Here is a 15,000-nt window from a genome sequence, read left to right on the forward strand (position 1 = left end):
GCAAATTCCTTTTAACTGTCTCAACTGCATAATTCAATCTTCAATTCATGACTAGTGAGTACGAAGTTAGGTAGCTGCAACAACAACAACAACAACAACAACAACAACAACAACAACAACAACAACAACAACAACAACAACAACAACACAATGAAAACGATGAAGCAAAAGGATAAGGAGCATCATATGTGTCAGACTACAATCAGTCCAGGACTTTCAGCCATTCATGTCATCTGTATGTGACACTAAAACATCAACTGTCCTGACTCCCAAGCTGGCCTTTACTTAAGCAATAAGGCACGATGGGGTGTGGTATATGGCCAATTTGCCACGTCTGTCAGCCAATCAACATTCAGGGCTGGAACCACACAGTTTATAATTTGGACTTTAGCACCATTATCTTATTCATTTGACACACCATGACTGAAACGATGTGGGCTTGATGTCTCGGAGAGAAAACTTTTCTCAAACAGCTGCTGAGGAGCAAGACGAGAGGAGAGAGAAGAGAAGAAAGAGAGAGGAGTGAGAGAGAGAGAGAGAGAGACAGAGAGATAGAGAGAGAGAGAGCGAGAGAGGAGAGAAGAGGAGATAAAGACAAGAGAATAGAGAAGCCCATAGGAGATGACTCGAGTATACCCAGTCAGCCAGCCAGCCAGCCAGAAATATTCACTAACAGAGTAGGAATGCTTTGTGAAAAAAGAGCGAGAAGCATCCCTAGGGCTGTCTCTGTGAATAACCCAGAAGCTATGACGCCTTTCTCACACTAAAGAAGAACAGCTATCCTTGCCGCCTCCCCTCCCTCCACCCCTTCATTCTCTCGTTCTCACTAACTCCTTCCGTTCCTCAGCTCCATCTCTCCCTGGGAGCGACAGGGGTATAATTGTGCCACAGGGTTTTAGGCGGTGAGACATAGCTGTCACCTTGGAGACGTGCCACCACTTGCTCTACCGAGGAGATGGCTTCCTTCCTGTTGTGGTGTCTCAGACATTTTTGTTGACTTTATGTTGACTTTTCGTCAGAACAGTAATGGTTCGTAAACTTTCTCCCTACAGTTTTGGCGCTAGCGCTCAGCTTTCTGTGACACCAAAGGCATGAAATAAAATATTGGTCAAGTTTTATTGTGTCTAAACGAACCAGATTGTCTTTAGATAAAGATTACCTAAATGAGCATGAAGTCAGCATTGAGTACTCGTAGCAGTCTCGTTTGAAATCTGAACAAGTGGATTCTTCATTTGAATGTAACCACTATGACTAGTTGTGCAGTGAGGAAATCTTATACATTGATGAGAAATATAAAATAAAGCACTTACTGTAAAAAGCAATATCTCCTTATTTCTGTCTCTCTGTGTCTCTCTGTGACTTCTCTCAGCCTTCTCTCTGTCTTCTCTCTCTATCCTGTCTCTCCGTCCATCTTCTTTCTCTCTCCCTCCATCTTCTCTCTCTCTCTCCCTCTGTCTCATTCTTTGAAAGAATGGAGCTGCAATAGATGGCAGCCATTTTATGGGCTTGTGACAAATTCTTCCAAATCATGTCCAATCAATTGAATTTACGACAGGTGAACTCCAATCAAGTTGAAGAAACTTCTCAAATCAGGAAACTGGATGCACCTGAGCTCAATTTTGAGTCTCATAGCAAAAGGTCTGAATACTTATGTTAGTAAGTTATTTCTGTTTTAAATTTTTCATTAATTAAAAAAAAATCAGAACACCTGTTTTCGTTTTGTTGGAATTGTGTATAGATGTATGATGAAAAACATTTATTTAATTTGAATTTAGAATAAGGCTGTAACATAACAAAATGTGGAAAAAGAGAAGGGGTCTGAATGCTTTCCGAAGGCACTGTATGAGATGAGTAAAGCAGTATGTAAACATTATTAAAGTGACTATTGTTCCAATATTAAAGTTGCAAGTGATCCCATATTTATGTATACAGGGCAGCAGCCTGTAAGGTGCATGGTTGAGTAACCGGGTGGTAGCTGGCTAGTAATAGCTATTTAACAGTTTGATGGCCTTGAGATAGAAGCTGTTTTTCAGTCTCTCGGCCCCAGCTTTGATGCACCTGTACTACATTCTGGATGATAGGCAGGTGAACAGGCCATGGCTCGGGTGGTTGATGTTATTTATGATCTTTTTGGCCTTCCTGTGACATCAGGTGCTGTAGGTGTCCTGGAGGCCAGTCAGTGTGCCTCCGGTGTTGCGTTGGGCAGAATGCGCCACTCTCTGGAGAGCTCTGCAGTTGCGGAAGGTGCAGTTGCCGTACCAGATGGTGATACAGCACGGCAGCATGCTCTCAATTGTGCATCTGTTAAAGTTTGTGAGGTTCCCGGGGTCAAGCCAAATTTCTTCAGTCTCCTGGGGTAGAAATTAGACTTTTGTGCTTTCTTCACCACACTGTCGATGTGGGTGGATCATCTCAGTGATGTGAAGCTTTTCACCTTCTCCTTCGTTTTGTTGATGTTTTCCTAGCAACACTCCCCTAAGGCCCTCACCTCCTACGTCCTTCCTGGAGGCTGTCTCGTCATTGTTGTCAATCAGGCCAACTACTGTTGTGTCGTCTGCGAACTTGATGATTGAGTTGGAGGCATGTGTGGCCACGCTTTAATGGGTGAAGAAGGTGTTTAGCTTGTCCAGAAGCAAAACGTTGGTGTCTTCGACGTGGCTGGTTTACCTTTGTAATCTGTGATGGTCTGTAGACCCTGCCTCACACGTCTCATGTCTGAGACATTGAATTGTGACTCCACTTTGTCTCTGTACTGACGTTTTGCCTGTTTGATTGCGGAGCAAATAACTACATATTCAAACATATGCCCAGTCACCTTGCCGTGGGTAAATGCGGTGGTTCGCGCTTTCAGTTTGCGCGAATACTACCATCTATCCACGGTTTCTGATTTGAGTAGGTTTTAATAGTCACAGTGGGAACAACATCCCCTATACACTTCCTGATGAACTCAATCAACATGTCCGTGTATACATCAATGTTATTCTCAGAAGTTACCTGGAACATATTCCAGTCCGAGTCATCAAAACAATCTTGAAGCATGGATTCCGATTGGTCAGACCACCGTTGAATAAACCTTAGCACAGGTACTTCCTGTTTGAGTTTCTGCCTATAGCAATGGAGGAGCAGAATGGAGTCGTGATCTGATTTGCCAAAGGACGGGTGAGGTAGGGCCTTGTAGACATCCCGGAAGAGAGAATAGCAGTGGTCGAGTGTTTTTCCAGAGCGAGTACTACAGTCAATGTGTCGATAGAATTTCGGTAGCGTTCTCCTCAAATTTGCTTTGTTAAAATCCCCAGCTACAATAATCTGCCGTCTCGAATGTTAGTCTCCACTCGGTGAGACACATCGATCTGCCGGTTGAACATGGTGAGATTGTAGACTCCAAATGTGATAGTGCAGTTTGTTTAGGTAATTTGGGATTTTTGTAGTCGACTTGAGCTGCAACAGATTCCCTCAATGATTTTCCATGTTGCTATAACAACCTAATTGTAATGCCAAAATGAAACATCTGTTGACAAACAATTTTGTTCTCACATATTAGTATTATTTAACACTGTACATTAAAGAAATTAGTGGTTTTTGGATATATTTTTCCTTCAAATCCACTTCAATCAATTTACATGAAGGGTAGGAGACAGGTTGAAGAAGTAATTTTAAGCCTTGAGAAAATTGAAACATGGATTGTGTATTTGTGCCATGGGCAAGAAAAAAGGTTTAAGTGTCTTTGAACGGGGTATGGTAGTAGGTGCCAGGCACACTGGTTTGTGTCAAGAACTACAACGCTGCTGGACTTTTCACACTCAACAGTTTCCCATGTGTATCAAGAATGGTCCACCACCCAAAGGACATCAAGCCAACTTGACACAACTGTGGGAAGCAATGGAGTCAACATGGATCAGCATCCCTGTTGAACGCTTTCGACATCTTGTAGGGTCCGTGCCCTGATGAATTCATCCAACAGGCAATTTGTCAATACAGGACTAAGATTGAATCATACTACACCGGCTCTGACCCTCGTCGGATGTGGCAGGGCTTGGAAACCATTACAGACTAGAAAGGGAAGCACAGCCGAGAGCTGTGATACGAGCCTACCAGACGAGCTAAACTACTTATATGCTAGCTTTGAGGCAAATAACACTGAAACATGTATGAGAGCACCAGCAGTTCTGGAAGACTGTGTGATCACGTTCTCCACAGCCGATTTAAACAGGTCAACATCACAAGGCCACAGGGCCAGACAGATTACCAGGAAGTGTACTGCCAGCATGCCCTGAAAAACTGGCAAGTGTCTTCACTGACATTTTCAACCTCTCCCTGTCCAAGTCTGTAATACCAACATGTTTTAAGCAGACCACCATAGTGCATGTGCCCAAGAACACTAAGGTAACCTGCCTAAATGACTACCGACCAGTAACACTCACGTCTGTAGCCATGAAGTGCTTTGAAAGGCTAGTCATGGCTCACATCAACACCATTATCCCAGAAACACTAGACCCCCTCCAATTTGCACACCGCAACCAACAGATGCACAGATGAAGCAATCTCTATAGCACTCCACACTGCCCTTTTCCACCTGGACAAAAAGGAACACCTATGTGAGAATGCTATTCATTGACTACAGCTCAGCGTTCAACACCATAGTGCCCTCAAAGCTCATATATAAGCTAAGGACCCAACAGACTAAACACCTGGATCCTGGACTTCCTGACGGGCCGCCTCCAGGTGATAAGGGTAGGTAACAACACATCCGCCACACTGATGCTCAACACAGGGGCCTCTCAGGGGTGCGTGCTCAGTCCCATCCTGTATTCCCTGTTCCCTGTTCATGACTGCACGGCCAGGCACGACTCCAACACCATCATTAAGTTTGCCAATGACACATCAGTGGTAGGCCTGATCACTGACAACAACGAGACAACTTATAGGGAGGAGGTCAGAGACCTGGCCGTGTGGTGCCAGGACAGCAACCTCTCCCTCAACATGATCAAGACAAAGGAGATGATTGTGGACTACAGGAAAAAGAGGACTGAGCATGCCCACATTCTCATCGACAAGGCTGCAGTGGGTTAGGTTGAGGGCTTCAAGTTCCTTGGTGTCCACTCCACCAACAAACTAACATGGTCCAAGCACACCAATACAGTGGTGAAGAGGGCACGACAAAACCTATTCCCCCTCAGGAGACTGAAAAGATTTGGCATGGGTCTTCAGATCATCAAAAGGTTATACAGCTGCACCATCGAGAGCATCCTGACTGGTTGCATCACTGCGTGGTTTGGCAACTGCTCGGCCTTCGACCGCAAGGCACTACAGAGGGTAGTGCGAACGACCCAGTACATCACTGGGGCCAAGCTTCCTGCCATCCAGGACCTCTATACCAGGCGGCGTCAGAGGAAGGCCCTAAAAATTGTCAAAGACTCCAGCCACCCTAGTCATAGACTGTTCTCTCTGTTACCGCACGGCAAGCGGTACCGGAGCACCAAGTCGAGGTCCAAGAGGCTTCTAAACAGCTTCTACCCCAAAGCCATAAGACTCCTGAACATCTAATCAAATGGCTACCCAGACTATTTGCATTGCCCCCCATCGCCCTTCCCCTCTTTTACACCGCTGCTACTCTCTGTTGTTACCATCTATGCATAGTCACTTTAATAACTCTACCTACATGTACATATTACCTCATCTAACCGGTGCCCCCGCCCATTGACTCTGTACCGGTACCCCCCTGTATATAGTCTCACTATTGTTATTTTATGACTAATGACTAATACCATTTGATTTGTTTTGTTAAACTTCAGTGCGGGCTTTTGACATTATCGATCATAGTCTGCTGCAGGAAAAATGTATGTGCAATGGCTTTACACCCCCTGCTATATTGTGGATAAAGAGTTACCTGTCTAACAGAACACAGAGGGTGTTCTTTAATGGAAGCCTCTCCAACATAATCAAGGTAGAATCTGGAATTGCCCAGGGCAGCTGTCTAGGCCCCTTACTTTTTTCAATCTTTACTAACGACATGCGGATGACTCAACAATATACACGTCAGATACTACAGTGACTGAAATGACTGCAACACTTAAAACAAAGAAATGCAGTTACTTTCAGAATGTGTGCCAATGAATAAGTTAGTCCTAAATATAAACATTTAAAATAGCATTGTATTTGGGACTAATCAGTAACTAAAACTTAAAACTCAACTAAATCTTGTAAGAAATAATGTGGAAATTGAGGTGACTAAACTGGTTGGAGTAACACTGGATTGTAAACTGTTATGGTCAAAACAATATTGATACAACAGTAGCTAAGATGGGGAGAAGTATATCCATAATAAAGTATATCCATAATGCTCTACCTTCTTAACAGCACTATCAACAAGGCATGTCATGCAGGCCCTAGTTTTGTCACACCTGGACTACTGTTCAGGCGTGTGGTCAGGTGTCAATTGCAATTGGCTCAGAACAGGGCAGTACGGCTGGCCCTTGGATGTACACAGAGAGCTAATATTAATAATATGCATGTCAATCCCTCCTGGCTAAAAGTGGAGGAGAGATTGACTTCATCACTACTTGTACTTGTGAGAGGTATTGACATGTTGAAAGTACCAAGCTGTCTGTTTGAGCTGCTGGCGCACAGCTCGGACACCCATGCATACCCCACAAAACATGCCACCAGAGGTCTCTTCACAGTACTACATAGAGCCATGACTACATGGAACTCTATTCCACATTAGGTAAATGATGCAAGCAGTAGAATCAGATTTTAAAAACAGATAAAAATACACCTTAAGGAACAACAGGGACTGTGAAGCAACACAAACATAGGCACAGACACACTCATACACACACACACGATAACATACACACTATACACACACACTATACACACACACTATACACACACACTATACACACACACTATACACACACACTATACACACACACTATACACACGATAACATACACACTATACACACACACACGATAACATACACACTATATACACACACACGATAACATACACACTATACACACACACACGATAACATACACACTATACACACACACTCATACACACACACACTATACACACACACTATACACACACACACATAACATACACACTATACACACTACACACACACACACATAACATACACACTATACACACACACACACACACGATAACACTATACACACACACTATACACACACACTATACATACACACACTATACACACACGATATACACACATACACACACTATACACACACACTATACACACACGATAACATACACACTATACACACACACTCATACACACACACACTATACACACACACTATACACACACACTATACACACACGATAACATACACACTATACACACACACTATACACACACACTATACACACACACATAACATACACACTATACACACACACTATACACACACACTATACACACACACTATACACACACACGATAACATACACACTATACACACACACTATACACACACACTATACACACACACACTATACACACACACTATACACACACACTATACACACACACGATAACATACACACTATACACACACACTATACACACACACTATACACACACACTATACACACACACGATAACATACACACTATACACACACACTATACACACACACTAACATACACACTATACACACACACTATACACACACGATAACATAACACACACTATACACACACACTATATACATAACACACACACTATACACACACACTATACACACACATAACATATACACACACACTATACACACACACGATAACATAACACACACACTATACACACACACGATAACATACACACTATACACACACACACACACGATAACATACACACTATACACTATACACACACATAACATACACACTACACACACACTATACACACACACGATAACATACACACTATACACACACACTATACGATAACATACACACTATACACACACACACGATAACATACACACTATACACACACACTATACACACACACTATAACATAACATACACACTATACACACACACACACATACTATACACACACACGATAACACACACTATACACACACTATACACACACATAACATACACACTATACACACACACTCATAACACACACTACACACACACTATACACACACACTATACACACACACTATACACACACACACGATAACATACACACTATAACATATACACACACACTATACACACACACACACACGATAACATACACACACACACACACTATACACACACACTACACACACTATACACACACACTATACACACACACACATAACATACACATACACACACACTATACACACACGATAACACACTACACACACACTATACACACACACTATACATATACACACACACTATACACACACACTATACACACACACTATACACACACACTATACACACACACGATAACATACACACTATACACACACATAACATACACATAACATACACACTATACACACACACTATACACACACACTATACACACACGCTATACATACATACACTACACACACGATAACATACACACTATACACACACACTATACACACACACTATACACACACACTATACACACACACGATAACATACACACTATACACACACACTATACACACACACTATACACACACACGATAACATACACACTATACACACACTATACACACACACTATACACACACACTATACACACACACGATAACATACACACTATACACACACACTATACACACACACGATACACACACTATACACACACACTATACACACACACGATAACATACACACTATACACACACACTATACACACACACGATAACATACACACTATACACACACACTATACACATACACTATACACACACACGATAACATACACACTATACACACACACTATACACACACGCACACATGGATTTTGTGTAGTAGATATGTGGTAGTGGAGTAGGGACCTGAGGGCACACACTTAGTGAGTTGGAAAATCTGTTATGAATGTATTGTAATGTTTTTAAAATTGTATAACTGCTTTAATTCTGCCGGACACCAGGAAGAGTAGCTGCTGCTTTGGCAGGAACTAATGGGGATCCATAATAAACCCAGGAAGAGTAGCTGCTGCCTTGACAGGAACTAACAGGCTGACTACACCACTCTAAATAAATTTAGAAATCTGTTATTCAATTATTGCAGCATCTGTGTTGCCAAGGGCTAAAATAGAAGTCAGTTCTATTTCTGATGCAGATCCCGCTGCCAGTCCCGTCTCTCCCATCTCCTCATTGGTTTATAGAAGCAGGTACCCACGTGCCATCTCCTCATTGGTTATACCCACATGGGTGACTGAAAGACAAACAAGGTCATTGGCGGTAAATGCACCTAATTTATGAAAATTGCCAATTGCATTATAAAGTCAAGAGAAGAAAAAGCCTGAAAGGAGGAGAGATGACTAGAAACGATTCGGTTGACCGTTTTATGTGTGGATTAATTGTCGGAGTAGAGGACCTTGTGCATTTCAGGTAAAATAACAACTCAATGTTTATATCCCACGACAAATTGGCTAGCAACAGCAAGCTAGCTAAATAGGACAAATTAGCTAGAAAGTGCAAGCTCGTTAGCTAAATGTCCATACATGTTTAATGCTTTTCAACTTGTCCACAAATTAATATAATTGGTTCAGAGTTTGTTTTAATATTTGAACCTGCGTGTCGTGATCGTGTTTAGTATGGGGGGGACAAAATATGTTTATACACAATGGTGCACGATGGCGCACGATGGCGCACGTGCGCAGCCGGTTTGGGTTCCGTGTAATGGGGATCCATAATAAACCCCAGGAAGAGTAGCTGCTGCCTTGGCAGGATCTAATCAGGATCCATAATAAATCTCAGGAAGAGTAGCTGCTGCCTTGGCAGGAACTAATGGGGATCCTTTAATAAATACAAATACCCCTGCACATCAACTCGGTACTGGTACCCTGTGTATATAGCCAATTTATCGTTATTATTACTACTATTACTTATTACGTGTTTTATTCTTCTGTCATTTTCTATATTTATTTCTCTCTACGTTGTTGGGAAGGGCCTGTAAGTAAGCATTTCAATTTTAATCTATACCTGTTGTTTACGAAGCATAAAATTTGATTTATTCTCTCTCTCTGTGTCCTCTCTCCCTTGTTCTCTATCTCGGTCTCTCTCTCTCTCTCTCTGCCTTCTCTCTCTTTCTCTCTTTCCCTCCCTCAAGTTTTAATTCAATATAAAGAGTTCAGATGAACTATATTGGATTTGACAACTCTAAGAAAGAGTTACAGGAGGATACCAGCGTTGCAGCATTTTATTTTTGGTGACCTAATTGTATCCTCCCAATGGCTGCCTGCTAGCTGCTTGTGGGGTATCTCAGTCAGTCCTCAAACGGCTTCATTTCCTCATTCAAATTATTCATCATCCCACAGATTTCTTTCTTTCTTTTTTTTTTCAGTTTTGATACCTTTGGTCTGTTCTGTGGGGATTTTGGAAGAGGGAAAAAGTGCTTCTTTGTATTTTTTACAAGCTATTGTTGAAACACCTTAAGTCTCTGGTGAGCAGGAGGAAGCATCCTAGATCGACTGCTGTATTTAGAGAAACATTCAAAGAAACAACACAAGGAGACAGTGTTAAATTATGATTGTCTGTGAGATTTTAACAATTGATTAAAGACAGATAAGTTCCAATAGTGGGAGTTTACTTTTACTTCAGCGAGCCTGCAGTCTGACACAAAGAAGTGGCATTCCTTTCTAAGAAATGATCTAAATAAGATGGAAAATGTGGTGATATCTCTTATTTTTCTAATAAATAATGCATGAATATTGTTTAACTTACACGCACACCATCTCAAGTCAACTTTATAATAAAACATGCTGCAGGTTATACTACAGGTTCAACTATTCACAACACTACAGAATATAGAATTAGTCAAGTCTCTGTAGACATTTTCAGAGGGAGAGAGAAAGAGAGAGTAGAGAGAGGGAAAGAAAAAGAGGGGTGCTGCAGGTGTGCACAATTGTTTTTGTTGATAAAGTGGCAGAGACACCACACAGACCGAGAGAGTGAGTGCTGTTAGCTGCTTAGTGAGATGCTAATCTATCTGACTGTTGTTAGCTGCTTAGTGAGATGCTAATCTATCTGACTGTTGTTAGCTGCTTAGTGAGATGCTAATCTATCTGACTGTTGTTAGCTGCTTAGTGAGATGCTAATCGATCTGATTGTTGTTAGCTGCTTAGTGAGATGCTAATCTATCTGACTGTTGTTAGCTGCTTAGTGAGATGCTAATCTATCTGACTGTTGTTAGCTGCTTAGTGAGATGCTAATCTATCTGACTGTTATTAGCTGCTTAGTGAGATGCTAATCTATCTGACTGTTGTTAGCTGCTTAGTGAGATGCTAATCTATCTGACTGTTGTTAGCTGCTTAGTGAGATGCTAATCTATCTGACTGTTGTTAGCTGCTTAGTGAGATGCTAATCTATCTGATTGTTGTTAGCTGCTATCTGACTGTCGTTAGCTGCTTAGTGAGATGCTAATCTATCTGACTGTTGTTAGCTGCTTAGTGAGATGCTAATCGATCTGATTGTTGTTAGCTGCTTAGTGAGATGCTAATCTATCTGACTGTCGTTAGCTGCTTAGTGAGATGCTAATCTATCTGACTGTTGTTAGCTGCTTAGTGAGATGCTAATCTATCTGACTGTTATTAGCTGCTTAGTGAGATGCTAATCTATCTGACTGTTGTTAGCTGCTTAGTGAGATGCTAATCTATCTGACTGTTGTTAGCTGCTTAGTGAGATGCTAATCTATCTGACTGTTGTTAGCTTCTTGTTGTTAGAGATGCTAATCTATCTGACTGTTGTTAGCTGCTTAGTGAGATGCTAATCTATCTGACTGTTATTAGCTGCTTAGTGAGATGCTAATCTATCTGACTGTTGTTAGCTGCTTAGTGAGATGCTAATCTATCTGACTGTTATTAGCTGCTTAGTGAGATGCTAATCTATCTGACTGTTGTTAGCTGCTTAGTGAGATGCTAATCTATCTGACTGTTATTAGCTGCTTAGTGAGATGCTAATCTATCTGACTGTTGTTAGCTGCTTAGTGAGATGCTAATCTATCTGACTGTTGTTAGCTGCTTAGTGAGATGCTAATCTATCTGACTGTTGTTAGCTGCTTAGTGAGATGCTAATCTATCTGACTGTTATTAGCTGCTTAGTGAGATGCTAATCTATCTGACTGTTGTTAGCTGCTTAGTGAGATGCTAATCTATCTGATTGTTAGCTTAGCTGACTGTTGTTAGTGAGATGCTAATCTATCTGACTGTTATTAGCTGCTTAGTGAGATGCTAATCTATCTGACTGTTGTTAGCTGCTTAGTGAGATGCTAATCTATCTGATTGTTGTTAGCTGCTTAGTGAGATGCTAATCTATCTGACTGTTGTTAGCTGCTTAGTAAGGTGCTAATCTATCTGCGATGCTATGTGCAGTACCAAAGTAATATAACGTGATGCTATATATAGTCATTTCCATATGTCTGCTGAGTGTTACCCTGCTGATAATTCCTGGTGTGTGTGCCGTGCATGGTGACGCGTGGCGGTGTCCTGTAGAGAAGGCTAAGATCCCCACCCGGCCCAGCGACTACAGCTGGTGTGCGGCGGCTGTACCCCGCTGATCAGATCTTGTCCGTCACATTTCCCCTAATTAACGGATCTCCCGGTTCCTTGCATGATTCTGTAGTTCTACTCTGGTTCCCTACAAGGCAACACAGTCCCTCGTTTTGGTTCTATTCATCTGATGTGGGTGACCCTTGACCTTCCTCGAGTCACACAAGGGGGAATCCAGATGGACCAGGGAGGTGGTATGAGACACAAGACCAAACACACCAGGCTCCATGCTCTGCTGGGATATTTTAGTTTAATGTGTCAAGATGTTTTGAGTTTTTTTATTGCAGTTTCTGACATGGAACCTCAAACAGACCAGACTGGCTTGAATAAGGATTGGATAAGAATTTCAACTAACCAATAACCTTTTTTTTGTGTTGGACTTTGTTTTGGGTAATGTCATTGTTACATTTCTATCCATAAAATGTATTTTCCACTGACTAAAAATGGCATAGTCAGACAGTTTGTGTCTAAGTCTGGAGAGTGCCTTCGGAAGGTATTCAGACCCCTTCACGTTTTCCACATTTTGTTAAGTTACAGTCTCATTCTAAAATGAAATGGTTTTTCCCCCCTTCATCAATCTGCACACAATACCCCATAATGACAAAGAAAAAACAGGTTTTTAGAGATTTTTGCTAATTTATAAAAAATAAAACACTGAAATATCACATTAACATACAAATTCAGACCCTTAACTCAGTACTTTTTTGAAGCACAGCGATCACAGCCTCGAATCTTCTTGGGTATGACACTACAAGCTTGGCACATCTGTATTTGGGAAATTTCTCCCATTCTTCTCCGCAGATCCTCTCAAGCTCTGTCAGGATGGATGGGAAACGTCGCTGCACAGCTATTTTCAGATCTCTCCAGAGATGTACGATCGGGTTCAAATCCGGGCTCTGGCTGGGCCAGGACATTCTTAGACTTGTCCTTAACCACTCCTGCGTTGTCTTGGCTGTGTGCTTAGGGTTGTTGTCCTGTTGGAAGGTGAACCTTCACCTAAGTCTGAGGTCCTGAGTGTTTTGGAGCAGGTTTTCATCAAGGATCTCTCTGTACTTTGCTCCATTCATCTTTCCATTCATCTTTCCCTCGATCCTGACTAGTCTCCCAGTCCCTGCCGCTGAAAAACATCCCCACAGCATGATGCTGCCGTCACCATGCTTCACCGTAGGGATGGTGTCGGGTTTCCTCCAGATGTGATGCTTGGCATTCAGGCCAAATAGTTGAATATTGGTTTCATCAGACCAGAGAATTTTGTTTCTCATGGTCTGAGAGTCCTTTAGGTGCCTTTTGACAAACTCCAAGTGGGCTTTCATGTGCCTTTTACTGAAGAGCGGCTTCGGTCTGGAAACTCTACCGTAAATGGCCTTATTGGTGGAGTGCTGCAGAGCTGGTTGTCCTTCTGGAAGGTTCTCCCATCTTCACAGAGTTACTCTGGAGTTCTGTCACAGAGACCATCGGGGTTCTTGGTCACATCACTGACCAAGGCCCTTCTCCCCTGATTGCTCAGTTCTGCCAGGTGGCCAGCTCGAGGAAGAGTCTGGTGGTTCTAAACTTCTTCCATTTAAGAATGATGGAGGCCACCGTGTTCTCGGGGACCTTCAATGCTGCAGACATTTGTTGGTACCCTTCCCCCGATCTGTGCCTCGACACAATCCTGTCTCAGAGCTCTACAGACAATTCCTTTGACCTCAAGGGTTGGGTTTTGCAATGACATGCAATGTCAACTGTGGGACCTTATATAGACAGGTGTGTGCCTTACCAAATCATGTCCAATTAATTAAATTTACCACAGGTGGATTCCAATCAAGTTGTCAAAACATCTCAAGGATGATAAATGGAAACAGGATGCACCTGAGCTCAATTTCGAGTCTCATACCAAAGGGTCTGAATACTTTTGTAAATAATTTTTTACATTTTTATTATTATTATTATTTTTTAATACATTTGCAAACATTTCTAAAAACCTGTTTTTTTCTTTGTCGTTATGGGGTATTGTGTGCAAATTGATGAGGAATTATTTTTATTTCATACATTTTAGAATAAGGCTGAAACGTAACATGGAAAAACTCGAGGGGTCTGAATACTTTCTGAAGGCACTGTATAGAAGTGTCATATGGAGGGGGGTTGACATACCGTAGTGTTCCTTCATTCACAACACACAGACTGCACCTAAAGACGAACCAGCTGGTGATGTGAAAGGTGTGCTCTAATTTAAAATGCACTTCATTAAAATGCAA

This window comes from Oncorhynchus keta, chromosome 19 (assembly GCF_023373465.1).
Source record: "Oncorhynchus keta strain PuntledgeMale-10-30-2019 chromosome 19, Oket_V2, whole genome shotgun sequence".
In the NCBI taxonomy this organism is placed as follows: Eukaryota; Metazoa; Chordata; class Actinopteri; order Salmoniformes; family Salmonidae; genus Oncorhynchus; species Oncorhynchus keta.